Source organism: Phyllostomus discolor, chromosome 3 (assembly GCF_004126475.2).
Source record: "Phyllostomus discolor isolate MPI-MPIP mPhyDis1 chromosome 3, mPhyDis1.pri.v3, whole genome shotgun sequence".
NCBI classification, from domain to species: domain Eukaryota; kingdom Metazoa; phylum Chordata; class Mammalia; order Chiroptera; family Phyllostomidae; genus Phyllostomus; species Phyllostomus discolor.
This window is the reverse complement of record NC_040905.2, coordinates 135,927,350-135,951,464: the sequence shown is the minus strand read 5'-3', so window position 1 is coordinate 135,951,464 and position 24,115 is coordinate 135,927,350. Positions and strand designations below refer to the sequence as shown.

Genomic DNA, 24,115 nt, shown 5'->3' with positions numbered 1-24,115 from the left:
AGGCATACGGGAAGAGATAGACAGGAGACCCGGCCACAGCCGCTTCTGCTGTGCAGACGCATCTCATCCGACCCGACTGTGTCAAAGGTCAGCTGTTTGGTCAGCTCCCAACACTGGATACAGTAAAAACAGTGCTAAGGATGGAATTTATAGCTAAATAACGTGAAAAGACTGGGAAAATATGCCAAAGAGTCAGGCCAAGTAAGACTTACTTTGTAAAAACTGTATTTATTTTTCCACAAAAATTAAAATACCAGAAAATTTTATGAAAAATTACTATATGTTTAGTTGTTAGAAAATAAGGGGGGGGGGGGAGCTGTAAGCATCTGTTAAGCAGGTGTGATGCACCTGAGTTGTAAAAAGTACACACTGAGATGCGGTCTAGAGCTAAAATTCTATGTGCCTACAGCCACCTTGCCCTTCTTCAGGTGCAGAGGATACTCTTTGTCTCAAAGACCACACAGTAAAGAGGGCAGTAGGAAGTGTAACTCAGCAGCCTCAGCGGTGTATCAAGCTGACCATGATACCCAGAACCCTGGCCCCACAGCAACCAGCAAGACCATCTGCTGGCATCATGTTTTTACCCACTCTGGGCTGTTATGCCCCACAAAATCAGGCAATACCAGAAATCGCAGGATTTTGTTTTTTCCATAGCTGTTACTGAGACACATGATACCAACAGAAAGTTAACTAAAATGCTCACCTCCATTTGAAATATAGTAAGTGGATATAATACATTAATGCAGGGAATAAGGTCTAGCAATCAAAACTGTTGGCAACTTAATAATTTTTGTTGCATACTTATGTGCAGTACACTCCACCCTTTCACTATAATCTTCTGTACTTGTGTACCTATCTGGTAACTACTGTCTGTCTTCTGCCCTGATCCAATAATTTTGATATAAGAATAACTTATACCACAAATAAAAGAGTGCTTTGGCTCATCACTCTATTTGACTTCATCTCATCTACTGCTGAAGCATTTACCGATATATTCATGTCCAAACCACTGATGAGAAGTTTCTCTTATGAAGAGGAAGGACCTCTAAGAATTGAGGTCAGTCTCCACTCAAGGTCCTGCCAAAATTCTCCAATGACCCAAAAATGAATTCTCAAACACTGGCCCAAATCCTGCCCCCATGGACTCTACACTCACAGAGGGCCATCTAATACTTGAATTTTTTTTTTTCATGTTCTGACACACCTGTGGTGAAGAATGTGAAAACTCATGCCTTTTGCCTATGATTAGGGCCAAGTCAACTTCTAATTTCTGAGTACCCTTTTCTCTTGGAAGTTACCCTGTGACTGTATTACTCAAGAGAACAGAGGATGCAGCCCTGTGTTAAAAGGGATCATACGTGACACCTGAAATCACCTCCAGTGTAATAGAAACAGATCTCAGGGTAGTAACTCAAAGGTGTGTGTGCGTGTGTACATTTCCATAAGTGTGACTTCTCTCTAAAACATTTATATTGTATATTGGTGTGTAACTTCTACCCTGGACTGTAACAAAGAACCCAATTGACAATACTCTGTCTTTGTTCTGGCTTCAAAGAGCTTCTACCAGAGAGAAGCTCTAGGAGGTGTGGGCAAAGGTAAGAGTGATGAGAAGGGGGACTTCTTCTATCTTTCCAAAAAAGCAATTTCCTGGTAACTGACACATAGAAAATGTTTTGGGCGAAGTCATATGAGCCAATCAAGAGGGCCTCAGGTTTCAAAAACTTCAAAAATGGTGTCATGGATAGAGAAAAATTGATGCCATAATAGGGCAAGGAACCTCCCACCTACCCATCACATCAAGGCTGAATCTCCTTTGGGTGTAATTTACCCTTTCTTGGCAGCGGCGGGGTGGAAGAACTACTCTCTTGCTTTAAGCTTTTTAAAGAAACACCAACCACAGACCTTTACTTTGATTTTTAAAAATACTAATAGTATAATCATGATAGTTATTATTGCTCATTTACTCAGTGCCAGATTCTACTTTTTTGTGACTGATATAGATTAACCCAGAAAATGACTCCAAAAAGGACTGTAGTAATTATCATCATTACCCACCTTTCACATATGAGGAATCTGTGGAACATAAATGAGAATAACTTGCCCAAGGTCAGAGCCATAGAGGAGGGGAAAGGGAATAAATACCCAAGTAATTAAGTCAATAAACCACTTAGCAAATTGAGAATCTGGGTCTCAGTATACTAGGGTTCCAAAATTCACTTTTACAATTTTAAAAATAAACTTTTGGGGGGTATAATTCATATCATATATACTCACTTTGGTATATTTTATATGAAAATGTATACAACTTTGTAAATACCATCACAATGAAGATATAGAACATTCTATCACATTAACACATTCCCTTGTTCCCCTACCCAGCTAATCCTCATCCCCACCCCTCGGCAACCAATGGTCTGCTACACTTCTAGTTTAGATGTCTTTCCTAGAATTTCATATAAATGGAGCCATGTAGCTCTACTCTCTTGTGCCTCACTTCTTTTACTCAGAATAATCTTATTGAAATTTATCAATGTATTAGGACTTGCTTCCTTTTTATTGCTGAACTGTAGTCCATTAAGTAATATAACAGTTTATACATTTATCAGTTGATGGACATTTTATTTTTTAAAAGATATTATTAATCTTTAGAGAGAGGAAAAGGGAGTAAGAGAGAGAGAAAAACATCAGTGTGAGAAATATCAATTGGTTGCCTCTTGCACATGCCTTGACTGGGGACTGAACCCACAACCCAGGCATGTGCCCTGACCAGGAATCGATCCAATGACCTTTCTCTTTGCAGGATGTCGCCCAACCAACTGAGCCACACTGGTCAAGGCTGTTGATGGACATTTTAGTTCTTTCTACTTGGGACTACTATAAATAAAATGTTATGAATATTTTGGTATAATTCTTTAAAAATTATTTTTATTATTTTTTTGGTACAATTCTTTGTTCCTCTGGGGTAAATACCTAGAAGTGAAATTGTTTGTTGCATTATATATACAGAACTCTCAAATGGATTTATAATGCTGCTATCTTATAGTTTTAATTTGTACTTTCTTGATGACTAAAACTTTGGAATCTTACCAACTTATTGACTAACTATATATCTTCATTTGTAAAAAGACTGTTTTAACCTTTCTCTTACTTTTCCCATTTTACCTGGGTCTTCTGTATTATTATAGCTTTATGAATGGTCTGTACACATTGTACATGCAAGTCCTTTGTCAGATATATCTACTAAAGATATTTCCTCCAAATCTATGATTTCCTTTTTCATTTTGATAAAATCTTGAAAAGCATTTTAAATTTTAATAAATTCCAAATTATTTTTTTTGTTTTTATGTTTCACATTTTGTATTAAATCTTAAAAATCTTGGTGTTCCTTGAAGTACAATTATTTTCTTCCATGCTTTCTAACAAATTTTATACTGTTAGGTATTTTGTTTAGGTCTACAACCTATTTGAATAAATATTTAATTATGGTATAAACAGAGAGGAATTTTAAATATAAGAATATCCAGTTATTTTAACACCTCTTTGAAAACAATCCTCCTTTTCCCATCAAATCACCTAAGAACACTTGTTAAAAATCAAATGACAACTTTCAGTTACAGCTCAGTAAGTAAAGAGCAGGAAAGACCATTGTACCTCTCCCTAAGACAACAGCTGGGCAGACTTGAAACTAACAACCTTTCTTGAATGCATCAGGTATCTGATAATGCAGAGCACAAAAAGAACCCAAAGTTTGGGAAGCTAGGTGGCTGAGGGAGAAACAAGGACCCAAAGCAAGACATTGCTTAAGTGAGACAGAGAATGCCAAATGCCGTGTAAAATGACTCTAGTGGGAAAACTAGACAAGTTTCAGATTGATTATTTCAGCAAAAATTTCAAAGCTAGAAATTTTTAAAAGTACCATAAATAAAGAATGCCTTCAAAGGGCTCCTTTGAATACTTGATACATTCGAGGAATGAGTGATATTTAAGATTTTATATATGGTTGTGCATGTGTGGGGTGTGTGTGCACACCAGGAAGCCATAGCCATAACACACACATTTAGCCACACATATGGCTAAATATATATGTTTTAATTGTTTGGCTTCATTGAAAAGAGACAGTTTAGTAACAATGTTCTTTCCTATATCTACATGTCAGAGGGCAGCATAAGAAAGGGAATGTGATATGATTCTGAATTTTCAGACACTTCATATAAAAGGTGTATTTACTATTAACATACATGTGACAAATTGAAGCTGATATCAGAATAGTTACTACACAAGGGGTATGTAATTCTGTTACAACATTGAATTCCAATACACATATGAAACAAGTATCTCTTAAGTAGCATGCACGTATATAAACTCATAGATAAGCAATACAGAACTCAGAAAATATTCATATACTTCAATGCTGTTCAGTTTATGGAATTTATTTTTTTGTTCTTTTAAAGCTTCTTATTCTAGTGAATGTCTATGAATCAATAGTTATATTATCATTAAATCTTTTAATATTACATATGAAAAATAGTTTTGATATAAGTATTTCTAGGTAAAGGCTAATAGATTTTCCTCTTGTAACATACTCAGAGATATTGAAGTTTGATAATTTGTTGAAAACTTTCACACATTCATAACTCAATGATCAGATATTTGTTCAACATTTCTACTCTTTAGGAGATCAAAATTATATTTTTAAATTTAAACTATGCTTATATCTTTGGGTTATTGATTTGAATACTAGTATAATAATGAAAATAAGGAATATAATCATACTGTTTATATATAATTTATTTCTACTTAGTCTTTATTGCATTTTTTCTATTACCATTAGTCCCCTTTACCCCCAGCAGTCACCACACTGTTGTCCATGTCCATGAGTCCTTTTTTCTTTTTACTCAACCCCTCCACCCTCTGATCTCCTTCTGACCCCAGCTGTCACCCTGTCCTCCATCTATGAGTCATTTTTTGGTAAAGGATTGCCTACGTATATTTAATGTTGGATTTCTTCTCCTAATATTTTCTGAGCTTACAAGGAAGCATTATGGATAAATTCTATGGTCACTCAGTATATTGTCAGGAGTTTCTCCTATGTGATGTTTCTTTATTGGGTTCAGATGTCCACAGAAATACTCATAGGCTTTGTTAACTGAGAGATGGCAAGTATATGCCAACATTAAGTATACCAAAACCTACAAAAGCTCAACAGAGAACAAGTTTCTCACTGCAAAAATCTTAACTGTGTAACCAAAAAAAGCTCCATCCAACAGTCACTCTGGGACTGTTTCCTTTTATCATGGGCTCTTCCATCTTGAGCCCCATGGTTTCACTGAGGGCAACTGCCACTGCATTCTGGTAAGGGACAGGAGAAAACATGGAGAATATCAGGGATGTGTCTAATGAGACTTGTTGATGACTCCCACATTCCACTAGCCAGAGGTTAATAATATGACCCTGTTTGGATGACAAAGTAGTTGAGAAATTTAGACTCAGTGTGGTATGAAGGAGAAGAGGAAATAGTTACTGGTGAAGAATCAATACTTCTTATGTAACAGAGGTGGTTACCCCTGAGTAAGTCACATTGAGGGATAATTTACAGTAGAATAAATCTCCACATTCACTACCACATATCTTGTCTGCATTGTTATGTGATGAGGTCTCTCTCTGTGTTTTCAGCTGTACTAAGAAAGCTAGATTTTGGCTAACAGTTACCAAACACTGATAACATTCCCAGTTCTCTCACTGTGATTTCTCTATAATAGATGAGTTTTGATTGCTGGCACAGAGTTTTCAGATTTTTATTACACTACCAGAGTTTTTCTGCAGTATGAATTTTCTGATGATTGAGTGCACAAAGTATATCTTATATTCTTTATCTTTACTGAGTTTCTTTGCTGGGTGAGTTCTGTGATCTACACTGAGGTCCACACTCTGGATGAAATACTACCTACACAAAATATATTCTAAGACTTTATCTCCTGTGTAAGTTCTCTGATGTTTAGTGAGGGTTGGTAAATTACAGAGGAACTTTCAAGTGTTCATTATATTCATAGGGGTTCTCTCCAATTTGATCTCTTTTGTATTGTGAGATTTTATTTCCTCCCTACTTGGTTTCTCCCTATTCTTTATATTCATATGTTTAGTTCCCTGTGTGGGCTTTCTGATGTTCCCTAAGGCTTGATTTCTGGCTGAAAGTTTTCCCACATTTATTAAATTTACAGGGTCTCTCCCCTGTGTGAGTTCTCTGATGTACTCTGAGGTTTGATTTCTGGCTGAAAGCCTCTCCACAGTGGTTGCATTTATAGGGTTTCTCTCCTGTGTGAATTCTCTGATGTTTTCTTAGGACTGACTTCTCACTGAAAGCTTTTCCACAGTCATTACATTCATAGGGTTTCTCTCCTGTGTTGAGTTCTCTGATGTTCCCTTAGATTAGATTTCTGCCTGAAAGTTTTTCCACACTCATCACATTTATAGGGTTTCTCCCCAGTGTGAGTCCTGTGATATACTCTAAGGTTTGATTTCTGGCTGGAAGTTTCCCTACAATGATTATATTTGTAGGGTTTCTCTCCTGTGTGGATTCTATGACACCCTCTAAGTTGTGACTTCTGACCAAAAGCTTTCCCACACTGATTACATTTATAGGGCTTCTCCCCTGTGTGAGTTCTATGATGTTTTCTTAGACCTGACTTCAGTTTGAAAGCCTTCCCACATTCATCACATTTATATGGTCTTTCCCCTGTGTGAGTTCTCCGATGATTCCTTAGGCCTCACATATGGCTGAAAGTTTTCCCACATTCATCACATTCAAATGGTTTCTCCCCCGTGTGAGTTCTCTGATGTATTCTTAGGCCAGACTTTGCACTGAAAGATTTCTCGTACCCATCACATTTATAGGGTTTCTCTCCTGTGTGAGTTCTCTGATGTTTTCAGAGGTATGATTTTTCATTGAAAGCTTTCCCACATTTGTGACATTCATAGCATTTCTCCCCTGTGTGACTTTTCTGAGGCTGGGCTACATGTGAATTCATACAACAGGATTTTTCACATTCATTACACTCAGTGGGTTTCACTGTTATGTGAGTTCCCTGATGTATACTGAAAGTTAATTGGTAACCCAATGTCTCTAGAGATGCGTCACAGTCAGAGGGTGGGTTTGTTGTATGAGTTCTCTAATGCACCAAAAGGGCTGAATTATGGCTGAATTTCTTTCCATATTCAAAAGGTGTCATCCCTTTATGAATATCCTGGTGTTCTCTAATGTGGGCTTTTTGGCTGAAAGATTTCTGTGTCAGTTCTTTGAGTGATTCTATTGAAATTTATTTTTGTTTTCATTACATTCATATCCATTAAACTCACAGTGGCTCTTCTCCTCTGGATAATAGCTCTGAGAGACTATAAGGATTGATTTATCATATTGGTTTTCCCCAAATATATTAAGTTGATAAAATTGCACTTTTGGGTGGTATTTATTAGATGTAACAACAGCAGTCTTTTCAAGGGAAGATTTTCCACATTTATTACATTCAAAACCTTGCCACAAAGTCTGAATTGTCTGATGCTGAATAACTTCCTCTTTATAATCAAAGGCTTTTACATTTTTACTGTAAACAAAAGATTTCTTTCCAGTACTAGTTCTGCCATCCTTAATACTGAGGGTCCCTTTCTCACCTACATTAATCTCATGAGTCTTCTTTCTTGAATATTGACAATGAGGGGTCAATGAGCTGGGGTGCAAGTAAGGAGGCCCTGTAGTGTCAAATTTACAAGATATCATTCTTACAGGATAAATGTTTACCTCCATATTACATGGTTTTCCTGAAATTTCTTGCTCTGTAGTCAATGATTTGTTGATAAATAAAACTTACCACAACTGTTTGCCTTGGCTTTCTGGGCTCTTCTCTGAGAGTTCATCAAGTTGGGTTTTTTCTAAAACTGAGAAAATTAAAATTACTTTATGATATTCAACATATTCCTTATGGAATGAGACTTATATGCCCAACTATGTAGTTGACTCTTTAGTTTCCTAGTTTTTTTAACTTTCTTCTTTTTAAAATAGTATATGAGACTGAAAATTTTCTCTAAGCACTGCTTTATCTATAGCCCAAAGGTTCTGACACATATGTTTCAATTAAAAAAAATTCTGGACTTCCAGCCATGATGGGAGCATAGGTGAATACACTTTGCTTCCTTGCTCAACCACAAAGGGACAACAACATATTTAAAAAACAAAAAATAACCAGAACTGCCAGAAAATAGAACTGTATGGAAGTCCAACAACCAAGGAGTTAAAGAAGAAACATTCATCCAGACTGGTAGGACAGGCAGAGACAGGGAGCTAGAGTAGATAGGACACTCAGCAAGGCAGAGGCTGGTGGATTGGGCAAGGTGGCAGCTGGCGGAGTGGGTGGTCCCAATATTTACATGTGGATCATCCAGAAGGTACAACTGGGGAACAAGATAGACCATGCAACCCAGGGTTCCAATGCAGAGAAATAAAGCCTCAAAGCCTTTGACTGAAAAAACCTGTGGGGGTTGAGGCAGCAGCAGAAACTCCCATCCTCATAGGAGAGTTCATTGGAGAGACCCACAGGGTGCCAGAATATACACAAACCCACCTACCCAGGAATCAGCACCAGAAGGGCCCAATTTGCTTGTGGGTAGTGCAGAAAGTGACTAAAAGCCAGACGAGAGTAAATCAAGTGGCACTGTTCCAGCTTAGACCCCTCCCCCACATACAGTGCCATAACACACCTAGGTAGGTTGACCCACCCTGGTGAATACCTAAGGCTCCACCCCTTACAACGTAATAGGCAGGCTCAGATGAAGAAATGTGGCCCAAATGAAAGAACAGATCAAGGCTCCAAAAACAGAACTAAGCAATGAAGAGATAGCCAACCTATCAGATGCACAGTTCAAAACACTAGTAGTCAGGATTTTCACAGAAGTGGTTGAATATGGTGGCAAAATAGAGGAAGAAGTGAAGCCTATGTAAAGTGAAATGAAGAGAAGTACACAGGGAACCAAGAGTCAAGGGAAGGAAACCAGAACTCAAATCAACAATTTGGAGCACAAGGAGGATATAAACATTCAACCAGAACAGAATGAAGAAACAAGAATTCAAAAAAATGAGAAGAGGCTTAGGAACCTCCAGGACAACTTTAAACATTCCAACATCCGATTCATAGTAGTGCCAGAAGGGGAAGAGGAAGAGCAAGAAATTGAAAACCTGTTTGAAAAAATAATGAAGGAGAACTTCCCCAATCTGGCAAAGGAAATAGACTTCCAGGAAGTCCAGGAAGCTGAGAGTCCCAAAGAAGTTTGACCAAGGAAGCACACACCAAGCCACATCATAATTACATTATCCAAGATTAAAAATAAGGAGAGAATCTTAAAAGCATCAAGAGAAAAAGACACAGTTACCTACAAAGGAGTTCTCATGAGGCTATCAGCTGATTTTTCAAAAGAAACCTTACAGGCAAGAAGGGGCTGGAAAGAAGTATTCTAAGTCACGAAAGGCAAGGAACTACATCCAAGATTACTCTATCCAGCAGAGCTATCATTTAGAATGGAAGGGCAGATAAAATGCTTCCCCAATAAGGTCAAGTTCAAGGAGTTCATCCTCACCAAGCCCTTTTTATAAGAAATGTTAAAGGGACTTACCTAAGAAAAAGAAGATGATAAAAATATGAACAGTAAAATGACAACAAAGTGGCAACTATCAACAACAGAACCTAAAAATCAAAAACAATAACAAACTAAGCAAACTAGAACAGAATAGAATCACAGAAATGGAGATCACATGGAGGGTTATCAGCAGGAAGAGGGAAGGGGGAGAATGGGGTTAAATGTACAGGGAATAAGAAGCCTAGATGGGGGAAGAGGGGAAGGGATTTCAGGAACAGCTATAAAGGATATAACCAAGGAAGGGTGGAATCAGGGAAGGGAGGTAGGGATGCCTGGGGTGGGGGAAGGGTCCTGGGGGAAACTGCAGACAACTGTACTTGATTCAACAATAAAAAGAAAGAAGCATAGATGGTAGGTACAAATAGACAGGAGGAGGTTTAGAATAGTTTGGGAAATGGCAAAGAACTTGTATGTATGATCCCTGGACATGAACTAGGGTGGGGGAATGATGGTAGAAGGACGGGTACAGGGCAGAGGGCAATAAAGGGGAGAAAAAAAATGGGGCAACTGTAATAGCATAATCAATAAAATATATTTTAAAAATTCTGGATATTGTAAAATATTGATTTACTCTTTGATAAAATAGGTTTTTATAAAAATATGCATGCATTATTGATTTTAAGATAGAAGAATTTTAATTTTTATGTTTGCAATTTAGTGTTATTGAAAAATAATATCTCTACTTTGTGAAATGTATCAAGATTTGTCTAAAATACCTTTAGATTTTTCTCAATGTTCCAAGATCATTTAAAATGAGATTTATTCTTTGTTTTCAGAATAGATTTTTGAAAGACACATAATAGATTAATTCTATAAAATATGCTAGTTATAGTTTCTAGACCAGAGGTTGGTCAACTTTTCTGTAAAAGGTCAGAGAGTAAATGTTTTAGGTTTTGCTGGTCACACTCAGCAGTATTCTCGAGTCTACTGGCTGTGGTATGAAATCAGAGAGGAAGAGCAAGGTCTGTCATATTGAATGTGTTCCTATTTCTCCTTACAACTCTTGGAGTTTTCTGTTTTATGGCTCTTGATAATTTATTTGGCATAGTAATATTGAAAACTTTTATATTTCCTTTAAAAGTTATCCTTTTAAGCAACTGTTCTTTTTGACCTGAAATGAACCTTATATACTCAGCATAAATATATACTGAGTTATTTCCATGTTTATTGTTTTAGTTTAGGACTGTATTTCAAACTTTCTGAATTATATTTTAGGTGTATCTCTTTGATAATCTGATAGCATTTCTCTTAACAGGTGAACTTAATACATTTACATCAGTGATGTGACAGATATGTTTGTTTTACTCTTCGTTATAGAGTATGTTTGCAGACTTTTAGTGCAGAAAAGAGTTAACACAGCAGGCAGGAGACTGCTATCCTGACAAAGGCCTGCTTGGAAGATTAACCTTTGGCTGGCATCTGAAAACTTAGATTTCTAGATGGTTCCCAAGTACCTTGTCCCTACTGAATTTTTGAGATAGACAACATTTCACATGTGTTGTTACAATTCATGTCCAGGGGTCTTCAAAGCTTGTACCTGGTTTCCTCTAGATTTCACCCCATGCACCTTTCCCTTTGCTGATTTTGCTTTGTATCATCTCACTGTATAAATCTTAGCTATGAGTATGACGATATGCTTAGTCTTCCTAGAGACTCAATGAACCTGATGGTGGCCCAGGAGACCCTTGATACAGCTTTATAGGAAACTTTTCTAGTAACAGGTCTGTATTCTTTGCTCTGTCAAATGTATGTAACTTTTAACAATTATGAAGGTTGTGCTTTGCTCCAATAGTTATCTTTCTAATTACATTACATAATTCCTTAATTATCTATTTATTTAGATGGTATTGAGCAATTATTATATGATGATAAAATCATTTCCTTTCTCTCTTCTGATCTCTTTACTTCCAATTTTAGCGGCTTTATTGACCTTTCTTAGTTTTTCTTTTTACTGTTAATACAGATCCATTACTTATTTTTCAGCTTCAAATGGTATACTTAGCTCTTATCTTTTATAGATGAGAATATTAACATGCTTATAATCCATTCCCTTTGTTGGCTACCTACCTAACATGTCAGACCTATTATTTCTAAAATTCCAAATGTAAAGTTCTCTAAAATGAGAGTGCTAGAGAGCAATTCAAACTGCTCACTTGTAACTGATCTAATTTTCCTGGATGCCTTCTGCCAGTATTCAATAACTTACCTGGGGAGCTTCTGCTTAGCAATTCTTCCTCTAGTAACCATGGATCTTCTCCTACTTCCAACATGAAGATCAGTTCTGGTTTGGTGAAGCAGTACCCTGTGAATGAAGAATAATTTAGCATTTGAGTTAGCTGCATAGGTTTCACTGTTTTTGAATGTGAAGGAAGGTACAGCTTCAGAAGTGGCACATTGAGTGCATTCACAAGAAACTTTTTGGGGGGAAAGTTACCAAAAAAACCATTTTCTTACACTCATAATAGGTCATTTTCCTTAAACTCTTTAATCCGAAGCCTATTCTAAAATGGCCAATTTCCCCCTGACTGGTGTAGCTCAGTGGGTTGGGCATCATCCTGCAAACTGAAAGCTTGCTTGTTTGATTCCCAGTCAGGGCACATGCCTATGTTGTGGGCCAGGTCCCCAGATGGGGGTGTGGGAGAGGCAACTGATGGATGTTTCTCTTGGACATCAATGTTTCTCTCCCTCTCTCCACACCCCCTCCCATCTGTCTAAAAATAAATAAATAAAATCTTTAATAAAATAAAAACTAAAATGGTCAATTTCTGTGTTTTGAGCAAAAATTTTCATACAGACTTTGAAATGTGGCCATAACAGAGTAAAAGAAACTGACTTAACCCTCCATATCAGATACCTAAAAAACCATACAAATTACATAAAATGGCTTTTAGACTCTAGACAACAAGCAGTGCAGACAGGGATACTTGAGAATAGAGAAATAAATTAAGTGAACTCTATGATTATCACTGCTTACAGCTGAGAGAGTTTCCAACCCACAACACAAAAAGAGTCTGAACAAAGCCCAGCTGACTCAGAAAGATGAGGAAATAGAAATGGACTTTAAGGCAGCCATGGCAACTAAAATTTGTAGGATGAAATACCGGAGAAGAGAGATGTACTGATGAAGAGTCTTGGAGACCTGCAGAAAGGTCTCCTGAGTACTAACTTGTATAAGCCTTTAAGAAACACACTGGCAGGTGGGGAAAGACCAATGAAAAAGAGTAGGCTGAAAATCACCAAAGCCTGCACAGAGATAGAAAGTGTCTATTCCCATGAAGCAAGGTAGAAAAACTTCCTAGTTTTTGGCCAACTAAGGAGATAACCAGAAGGGTATTTATTGCTGTACTAAAGATGCCAAATTAGTCCGAGACTACAGTGAGCTCTACATCTCACATAACAAAGCAAACCTTGAAAGAATCAAATTACTTGCAAATAACTTAGCTACATTCTAGAAAACATCCCTGAAAACTTAAAATAATATAAGATGTTATAAAATTCATAGTATCCAACACTTAACAAAAATTACTAAGAATGAACACAAGTAGGGACATACAACTCTTATCAAGGTGAAAAATCAGTAAGTAGCAAGAGTAAGAAATGACACACATAAAGTTAATAATCAAGGCCATTAAAACAGTGAATATATATGTTTGAGATGAAAAAGAGAAACATGAACATGATGAGAAGAAAAAGGGAATTTTTTTAAAAGTTCAAAACTAAAATTTTAAATATAAAAAACATCTGAAAACTGTTGGAAACTGCCCTGCCTGGTTTCAGAAACTGTAACTGCCCCCCACCCCATGTCTAAGGCTGAGTGAGCGGCCTTTGGATCATAAGCCACCAAGGAGACAAAGCTTATCTCCCTGGCAGGAGCACTGCTTCTGCTCCTTTTTCTTCACTCTGCCTGGCCCCCAATGCTTGATCAGATAGCCAATGACAGGTAAGATTCCTCAAGGGAGGAACGACCTAAGACAGGCACAATCACAGAGAGGCCCCAGGGAAGGACTTGGCGGGATATAGCAAAAGGGGGTGATGGACCCTCATCCCTCAGCTTTGACATAGCCTGAGTCCACATTCTGTCTGTGAGATGTCTCCCAGTCTCTTGGCTGCCTTACTTCCCCTGCCTGACTTAAGCCTGAAACAATGGCAAAGGGTGGTGCAGCCCTGTGCTGGAAGGGGTGGGTTCCCCGAGGTGATCAGGCCTAAGAAAGAATACATAAACTACTGTGAAATCTGCTTTGCTCAATTAAATGATAAGGGTCTGAGCAGGAAATGAGTTTGTTTCCCAAAGTTTTGTAGCCCTTTAGCTAACAGACCCTGACTCAGAATAAGCCCTTGTAGTTCTCTGTATACTATCTATTGTTTGATCCTTACTGCCTGACAATGATTAACGAGCTTTACCTGTATTCCTGTGCAAACTGAAAGCCAATAAAAACCTGTCAAGGCAAGGGTCGGGGCATTCTCCTCTTGTGAGAGTAGCCATGCCATCCCTTTTCCTCCACAGGACTCAATAGTCTGTGTGAGTGTATCTCCTCTCATCCATAACACCGCAGACACTGCAGGCCAGTGTTCACATCAGAAAACAAACCTACCATAAAATAAGTAATCAAACCCTCAATAGGATTAATAAAAGTATAGATACAACATAAGGAAGAATAGATGACATAAGACAGATTGATGACTTTAAGGCACAGTTAATCTATAATAAGTTAAAACTATAAAAGAAAAAAACCCACAGTGAAAAAGGATTAGGAAATAATAAGCAGAATTATCTGTGACCTGTGGGATAATACCAAGTTATATAACACATGTGGAATAAGTAGCACTTCAAAAGAAACAAAGGAGGGAGAAAAAAACATTTGAAGAAATAAAGATCAATGTTCAAATTTTGACAACATGTACATACCTTGACATCAAGAAATTACATGAATGCCAAGAAACATGAAGAAAACCACATCAAGGTACATTATAATTAAAGTGCTGAAAACCACTGACAAGGAAAAAATCTTAAGTAGGCATAAAAGACATAATATGCACAGAGGAACAAAGATAAGAATGAATGCCTACTTCTGGCCAGAAAAGATATACAGTAGGCAGAAGACAATGAACTGAGAGTGTTAAAGTACTGAAAGAAAACAAAAGTCAACTTAGATTTCTATACCTAGCAAATATAATACATTTTCTGACAAATGCAACCTGAAAGTATTTATCACTAACTGACAAGTATTACAGGAAAAGATAAATAAATTCATCAGACAGAAGAAAAATGCCACCAGGTAGGAATGGATTTCTATGTAGAAATAAAGAGCATGATAACCTGGAAACATGAGGATAAAAATATTTTTCTAATTTTCAAAGCTCTGAACAAATGATACATTATGGGGGTCGTTTTTTGGACACATTAGACCAGTTGCATTTAATTGACATTTTTGAAGCATTTCACCCCAAAGCAGAATATACATTCTTTTCAGTACACATGGAACCAGCTTTATTTACAATAGCCAAACTATGGATGCAATCTAAGTGTTTATCACCAGACAAATGGATAAAAAGGCTGTATTACATGTATATATAATGAAGTATTACTCAGCCATAAAAAAGAATGAAATCTTACCATTTGTGACAGCATGGATGGACCAAGAGGGTATTATGCTAAATGAAGTAAGTCATACAGAGAAAGACAAACACCATGTCACTCAAATGTGGACTCTAAAGAACAAAATAAAAAACAAAACAGAAACAATCACATAGAGAACAAACTGATGGTTGCCAGATGGGAGGCAGAATGCAAGACACGGTGAGAAAGGTGAAGGGATTGAGAAATACAAATCGGTAGTTACAAAGTAGTCACAGGGATGAAAAATACAGCATAGGGCATATAGTCAATAATACTGTAATAACTATGTGTGGAGTCAGGGGGGTGCTAGGACTTACTGGAGGGATCACTTTGTAAATTACATAAATGTCTAACCACTATGCTATACACCTGAAACTAATACAAAATAATATCGAATGTCAACTGTATTTTAAAAAGAGGGAAAAAATGCCTCTTAAATCTATACTGAGCCCTAAGTATGAGATTCCCTTGTTATTGGCATATTTATTCGGTTCCTATTAATAACAAAATCTGAATATTAAGGATACCACATTATTTCAACCTATCTGGTTTCTAAGCTTCAAGTAGTATGTAGCAAGCCACTCTAAAGAGTGAAGGATTTATGAAAACATTTCATCCAAAGTTCTTCAAAGTCACCATAACTAGTGTGGTTCAGTGGGTTGGGCATACCCCTATAAATGGAAAGGTCGCTGGTTCAATTCCCAGTCAGAGCACTGCCTGGGTTGAGGGCGAGGTCCCCAGCTGGGGATGTATGAGAAGCCAACAATCAATGCCTCTCTTGGGCATCAATGTTTCCCTCCCTCTCTATCTCCCACCCTTTCCCTTCTCTAAAGATAAATAAATAAAATCTTTAAAAAAAATTTTTCTAAACTCCAGCATCAAAGAGAAAGATATTGAACAGCGTGGGATAGCTCTCCTATATTAACTGTATTAATACTCTAAACAGCTTTAAGAATCACACACAAGGACTTGGAAACAAGTGTCCAGACATCTGAGACAGCTCATTGTAGTAACTGCCACCCCTACACTTTTGTTATAGTGGGTCCACAGACTACCCAGCATTCATCCTTAAAATAGTAATTGGTGGTAGTTCCTGTATCTGGCACAGGAGATCTTGCAAAAAATGCTTAAGGAATGGGAGCAACACAGGGAATCTGACAGGGGAAAAGGAGGCAAAGGGGACAGAGGCAGAACTGTAAGAACCACAGGCCCTAAGGTAGAGTCCCTGGGACATCTCCCTTGAGCCCAGGATAGCTCCCAGGATTAAGACCTTACCTTCCTCATGTCCCTGGCTGACCACCATTCCTGACATGTTTGCCATGGAGAGGTGGGAGGGAGATGGACATATACTGTCTACCAGGCCAAAACAGATGACCAAAGGTATACCAAGGCAGGAAAATATCCAGGATTGCTTATAAATGTACTCATCTATGTAATATGTTAACATAAGACAGGAAGTGTAAAAATAGTAACAGTGAAGTTTCAATATAATTAAAGTTTTATAACTGATGACCCTTAGGAAATAATCACAAACTCTACTTTAACATATTTCTTTAAAAAATATAAAAACTGGCAAGATACAGGAGTGATTATTACTTTCAAAATTGATACTGATTTTACTTTTAAAGCATCAATATTCCAACAAACTAATATTATAAAGGCAATGTGTACTCTGAAAATACAGGAGATGGTTTCTGTGGTACTAATTTTAAAAAGACTTGGAAATTTAGACATAAAGTAATTTGGAAAAAACATACTTTTTAACACAAGGTATGTACTAACTACCTGTATGTTTTCAAAGATGCTCTTTACCCCTGGCTGGCATAGCTCAGTGGATTGAGAGCGGGCTGGGAACCAAAGTGTCCCAGGTTCGATTCCCAGCCAGGGTACATTCCTGGATTGCAGGCCATAACCCCCAGCAACCGCACATTGATGTCTCTCTCTCTCTCTCTCTCTCTCTCTCTCTCTCTCCCCCCCTCCCTTCTCTCTCTAAAAATAAATAAAATCTTTAAAAAAAAGATGCTCTTTAAAATGTCCACAGTAGTCAAAGTGTTTCTCATAGAATAAACATGTGAATTTTCCCCCCAGTTCTTTGCGTCTTACTAACCCCACCATCTTCAAGATGGTAACAATGGAGATGTTGTTTCCATGCACTCTCCCAAAGATACCATATATTGCATATTTCACACTTCAGACTCTCAGTGGACTGTGATTTTATGTGATCCTTAAAATGGTAAAACATTTAAATGGTTACATTTCTCACAATGGGACAAGTCCTTCACATGTCACAGATGAAATTCCACAATTTCAATACTTTCCACCTGTGGGAGGTATTGCTTGTGGGGTCAGATACACAGCCATCTTCTTTAATCTGCCCTTTCCTATCACCTGGACGGTACTTGCTGGCAATATCTGCCAACAGTGCTAGAGCAGAATCATCAGAGGAGCCCATGCCCTGAATGTACTTTATGGACTGTGTGGCAGAAGCCACGTCCTCTGACATTTCCATGCCTTCATCTTCCACTTCGATTGTGCCTTCCACGACTTCCACCTCAATTTCAGCAGGTTCTGTTTCTACAGATGGCAATGATTCTGTGATAACATTTGAAGTTTCTGCCATCTTTCAGTTTTTTGCCCCACTTTCTCCTGTGGTATTTTCAGCTAGTGGAGCACAGTTGTATTTGTTCCTGACTTCAAGAGCTTTTATATAGCTTCTAGCATTTGTAGAAACTCTGCTGCTTTCCACACACCATTGGCTTCTTCTCCTCCCTGTATCATTAATTTTGCTATATATGTGAACTCAATTAAATGACTAAAGGCCATTTTACTAACACCTTGTGGTAGTAAAAAATCTCCACCAAAAGTTCCCGAGTAAATCCTGAAAGAATTTGTAGAAAACCATACTGCAAGCAACCAAAACAGACTTGTGGGCCTTAAATAGCAATCATTGACAATCAGTGTGAGGCCAGTAAACTGGTCCTGCTCTCACTGTTCATTCAGGTTCAGTTTATGATGTTCAGAGAACTCCTGAAGGCATTCCATGGTCTCCTGAGACTGTGGGGTTGCTCTAGTTAACAATCCTCCCTCTTGCCTCTATGCCACTCAAAGTCTCTCCTTCCCTGCTCTGCTCTCCCCTCCTAGGGGTAACTTGCCCCACACCTGTCCGCCCCCCAAACAGTGCCTTGCCCTCCACATCTCTGCTAGTTCTAGGCCTGGTGGCTGTGGCATGGGCTCAGTAAATTATGTTTCAAAACTAAATATATTGTGAGATTTATGATAGATGATATCACCATAAAAGATGAGAGGTAAAAAATGAAAATATATTATGATTTTTTGTTTTTATTGTTTTTCAAGTACAGTTGTCTCAATTTTCACCCAAAAATGGCCCCTCCCCCGACCCACCCATCCCCACCTTCCACCCTAGGACCTACCCCCTTTGGCTTTGTCCATGTCTACTTTATAACATATTCCTTAATGGCCCTTCCCCTACTTTTCTCCATTATCCCTTCCCCCCTCTCCTCTCTGGTTACTGTCAGTTTGTTCTTTAATTCAATGTCTCTGGTTATATTTTGCTTGCTTGTTTGTTTTGTTGATTAGGTCCACTTATAGGTGAGATCATATGGTACTTGTCTTTCACTGCCTGGCTTATTTCGCTTGGCATAATGCAGTTCCGTCCATGCTGTCAGGTAGGGTAGAAATTCCTTTTTTCTTTCTGCTGCATAGTATTCCACTGTGTAAATGTACCAGTTTTTTGATCCACTCATTTACTGATGGGCACTTAGGTTGCTTCCAGCACTTGGCAATTACAAATTGTGCTGCTATGAACATTAGGGTGCATAGGTTCTATTGAATTGGTATGTCAGGATTCATAGGGTATAATCCCAGCAGTGGAACTGCAGGGTCAAAAGGCAGATCCATTTTTAGTTTTCTGAGGAAATTCCATTCTGTTTTTGACAGTGGAAGCACCAGTCTGCATTCCCACCAATAGTGCACTAGGGTTCCCTTTCCTCCACAACCTCTCCAACATTTGTTTGTTGATTTGTTTATGGTGGCCATTCTGACTGATGTGAAGCGGTACCTCAAAAGTAAGCAGTACTGTTTGAAAGTAAACTGTGATAAGTCAAAGATGTGTGCTGTAAATGCTAAAGGAACCACACAAAGAACAGAGCACAGCTAATAAGCCACTAATATAAATGTAATGGGATCACTAAAAATATACAATTAATCAGAAGGAAACAGCAAAAGTAGAAAAAATGAAAAAAACACATCGGGCAAATAGGCACATGGTACATTTAAACACAATCATATCAATAACAGCATTAAAATAGTCTAATCATTGCAATAAAGACAGAGATTAATAGACTGGATAAAGTCAAGACCCAAGTATATGATGTCTACAAGAAATCCACTTGAAATATAAAGACACAGAAGAGTTACAAGTAACAAGAACAAAAAAGATAGCATGCAAACATAATAAAGAGAACATTAGATATTGAAGTGAAATTCAAAAGAAAGGAATATTTTTTGGAATAAAGAAGAAACACTGCACAATAATTCATCAAGAGGACAAAACAATCCTAAATGTTTTTCCATCTTTTAACACTACTTCGAAATACACAAAGCAAATTTGTTAACACTGAATAGTCAAATGTACAATTACAACTGGATGATAACAGCACTTTCTCAATAATTGGTAGAACAAGAAGATGAAAAATTAAAATACAGAGGATTTAAATGACATTTTTAAGCAACATGACTTATTTCCCATCTATAGAACCCTGACACTTGGTTTAAAAAATGACCCAACTATTATGCTGTCTACAATAAACTCAATTCATGAATGTATTCAAATTGTTCTTTTCCTTATAAGTAAAGTATTATTTTTCTTGTTACTTTAAGATACTTTCTTTGTCTTTAGTTTCAGGAGTTTGAAAGTCAAAGAGTTCTTCAAATGAATTCCTTTAGGTTTATCCTATATGGAGTTTGCCCAGCTTCTTAAATCCATGGGCTTATGTCTTGAGCCAAATTTGGGAAATTTTCAACCATTTCTTTGAAATTATTTTTAGCCTTTTCTTATGGGACTCTTAAAGGCACAAATTTAAGAGATTTTGTTGTAACAGAGTCCTGGAGCTCTGTTCATTTTTATTCAATATATTTTCTCCTCTATAATAATTGAGCCGTTTCTATTTTTCTATAATAAAGTTCAATGATTTATTTTCCTATGTTCTCACCATTCTCCTGCTATGATCATGCACTGAATTTTTTAAAATAAGTATTTTAATTTAGAGTAGCTTTAAATTCACAGAAAAGTTGCAAGGATAGAAAAAAATCCTGCATACTCTGCACCCAATTTACCTTACTGTTAACATTTTATATTACTAACAGATTTGTCATAAGTAATAATATAATTTTGATATATTACTAAATGAAATCCACACTTCATTTATATTTCCTTGTTTTTGTTTTAAAATTTTTTTTATTTTAATCATTCAAGTACAGTTTTCTGCCCTTTACTCCCATCCCAGCCCATCCACCCATCCCTCCCCTAAAATTTTTAAGTAATCTTTTTTTTTTTTCTGTTCAAAATATCATCCAAATACATGACATTTGGTGGTTGTGTCTCCTTTGGCTCCTCCACATTATAAGTGACTTGCCTTGTTTGTGATAACCTTGGCAGTTTAGAGGACACAGTAGAAGATCCTTCAGTCTGGGTTTCTGTGATATTTTTCTCATAAAAATGGGGTTTGTATTTTTGGGATAAAGACCACAAAAATAAAGTGTGTGCCATTCTTATCCCATCTCATCAAGGGAACATGCTATCAACTCATCACTGATGACAGCCTGGATCACTTGTCTGAGGTAGTGCATACCCGGGCACCCACTGTGAAGTTACTCATCGCCTGACCCCTTTCCTCTGTAGGTTGCATTCTTTTTTTTTTTTTTTTTTTGTGGTTGCTGGGGGCCATGGCCTGCAACCCAAGCATGTGCCCTGACTGGGAATCGAACCCATGATGCCTTGGTTCGCAGCCGGAGCTCAATCCACTGAGCTACGCCAGCCAGGCTAGGTTGCATTCTTTAGAAGTCACGAGGTACCCCCCACTAGAGGGGTAGGGAACTATACCTCCATCAAGGTGGAATCATTACATAAATTGTTAGGAAATCTGTATTGAAGATTTTTCTGGTCTCTCCCACCAATTTATTTACTCATTCAAACACATACCAGTCTGGACTCATGGATACTTTATACTTTTAAGTTTTAAAACACCATGATGTTATTTTACTGTTCAAATAGTTGTACCTTTGGCTACAATGGGCTTTCAGTTTGGCTTCTCTGTTCTTAAAACATAACCATATCATTCTGTTATTCTGAGGATTTCTTTATGTTCCTTCAGTTTGTTTTTTGTTTTTGCTTTTTTTCTGAAGAAAAATTAAGCCATATTTGCTTTTCAAGATTTTTAAAAAAATATTTTATCAATTTTGCTATTACAATTGTCCCGATTTTTCCCTTTGCTCCCCTCTAAACAGCATCCCCCCCACTCCCTCAAGCTATCCCCACAGCACTGCTCATGTCCATGGGTAATGCACATAAATTCTTTGGTTACTCCACATCCTATATTGTTCCTTAACAACCCCCTGTCTATTTTATACCTACCAATTTGTACTTCTTAATCCCTGTACTTTCCCCTCAACTTTCCCCTTTTCCTCTCCAACTGATAACCCTCCAAATGAACTCCATACCTATGACTGTATTTCTGTTTGGTTATTTACTTTTTTTAGATTCAAATATGCATAGTCGTGATGTATGGCCATTTTAATGTTCATAGTTTTGTTCTTCTATTTCTTATATAATTCCCTTTAACATTTCATGTAATAATGGCTTGGTGATGATGAATTTCTTTAGCTTTACCTTGTCTGGAAGCACTTTATCTGCCCTTCCATTCTAAATGATAGCTTTGCTAGATAGAGTAATCGAGGTTATTGATCCTTGCTTTTCATCATTTTGAATACTTCTTGCCAGTCCCTTCTACCTTGCAAAGTTTCTTTTCAGAAATCATCTGACAATCTTATGGGAACTCCTTTTTAGGTAACTATCTGCCTTTCTCTTGCTGCTTTTAAAATTTTCTCTTTATCTTTAACCTTCCGCATTTTAATTATGATGTATCTTGGTGTGGTCCTCTTTGGGTCTTTCTTTTTTGGGGATTCGCTATGCTTCTTTGTGGTTCCTGGACTTGTATGGCTATTTGCTTCACCAAATTAGGGAGGTTTTCTTTCATTATTTTTTCAAATAAGTTTTCAACTTCTTGCTCTTTCTCTTCTCCTTCCAGCACCCCTATGATTTGAACGTTTGTACCTTTGAAGATGTCCCAGAGGCTCCTTAGCCTATCCTCAGTTTTTTTGGATTCTTTTTTTTCTTCTTGCTGTTCTAATTGAATGTTTTTTTCTTCCTTATATTCCAAACCATTTATTTGATTTTCAGCTTCATCCCCTCCACTGTTGGTTTAATAAAATTATTTTAAAAATAAATAAATTGTTCTTTTTTCCACTAGGTGTAACCTTCATTTCATCCTGGGTCTTATTTATGTTGTTGAAGTACCCAATGAGTTCCTTGAGCATTCTGATAACCAGTGTTTTGAACTCTGTATCTGAAAGATTGCTTATCTCATTTAGTTCTTTTTCTGGAGTTTTATTCTGTTCTTTCATTTGGGTCATATTTCTTTGTCTCCTCATTATAGCAGTCTCCTTGTGTTTGTTTCTGTGTATTAGGTAGAGCTGCTTTGACTTCCTGTTTTAGTAGTGTGGCCTATTTAAAAAGCACACTGGTAAGTTGGATGTGGTGGAGCTTTAGTTAACCTCCAGGGTGGGGCAAGCCCTTCTGTGGCTACCTATGGGGGTGGGCACATAGAGGGGACAATGCTACTGCCTGGCCTATGAAGCTTTGTCCAAGAGGAAGCTGTCTCTCAGCTCTCACCCTCATGGCAGTCACTTCAGTTTCTCCCTGTATGCCACTGGTGCCCTTCCAGTTGTTTCCCTGATGCTAAAGCCCAGAGGGAATGAGTCTACGTAAGTCCAAAGTCCATTGGCAGCCTTCAAAAGGAGACTTCTGAAAATCTCAGTTTCTTCCACACCCCCACCCCCAAGCTCCAGTGATTTTTACAACCAGAGGTTATGGGGACTTACCCTCCTGGTGCTGGAACCCTGGTCTGGGTGGCTTGGTGTGGGGCTGGGATCCCTTGTTCCCAGGGTATCCCTCCCAATTTTTATCTACCACATGTGGGTGTGGGACCCTCCATTATACATCTCCACATCTCTCCATGTCCCCACTCCTACTCATCTGGATGAATCTGGACTCTAATTCCTTGATTGTCAGACTTCCATACAGCTCAATTTTCTGATGATTCTGGGTGATATTTATTTTGTAGTCTAGTTGTAGTTTTTGCTCTGGTTGTGTGAGGAGGCAAGCCATGTTTACCTGCATGTTTATCTTGACTGAAGTCTCAAAGAAAAATTTTAGAAGATACTGCATGGATCCAGCCCCAGGCACTCGACCTCCCTGTAGCATCTTCCATACGCCACTGCAGGCATACAGGTGGTGGCTGGACTCCCACATTCTGTCAGCTGCAGGCAGTTGTGGGCTCAGCTGGAAACTCCCTATTTTATTTTTAAAAGATTTTATTTATTTATTTTCAGAGAAAGAAGAAGGGAGGGAGAAAGAGAGGGTGAGAAACATCACTGAGTGAGAGATACATCTATGGGTTGCCTCTCCCACATCCCTAACCAGGGATCTGGCCAGCAGCACAAGAATGTGCCCTGACCAGG

General features: G+C 37.8%; 1 pseudogene; it reads right to left on the bottom strand.

The window, feature by feature from the left end:
- Nucleotides 1-4,856: 4,856 nt before the first annotated feature.
- LOC118499381 lies at nt 4,857-23,906 on the bottom strand (annotated as a pseudogene).
- Between the last annotated feature and the right edge of the window lie 209 nt (nt 23,907-24,115).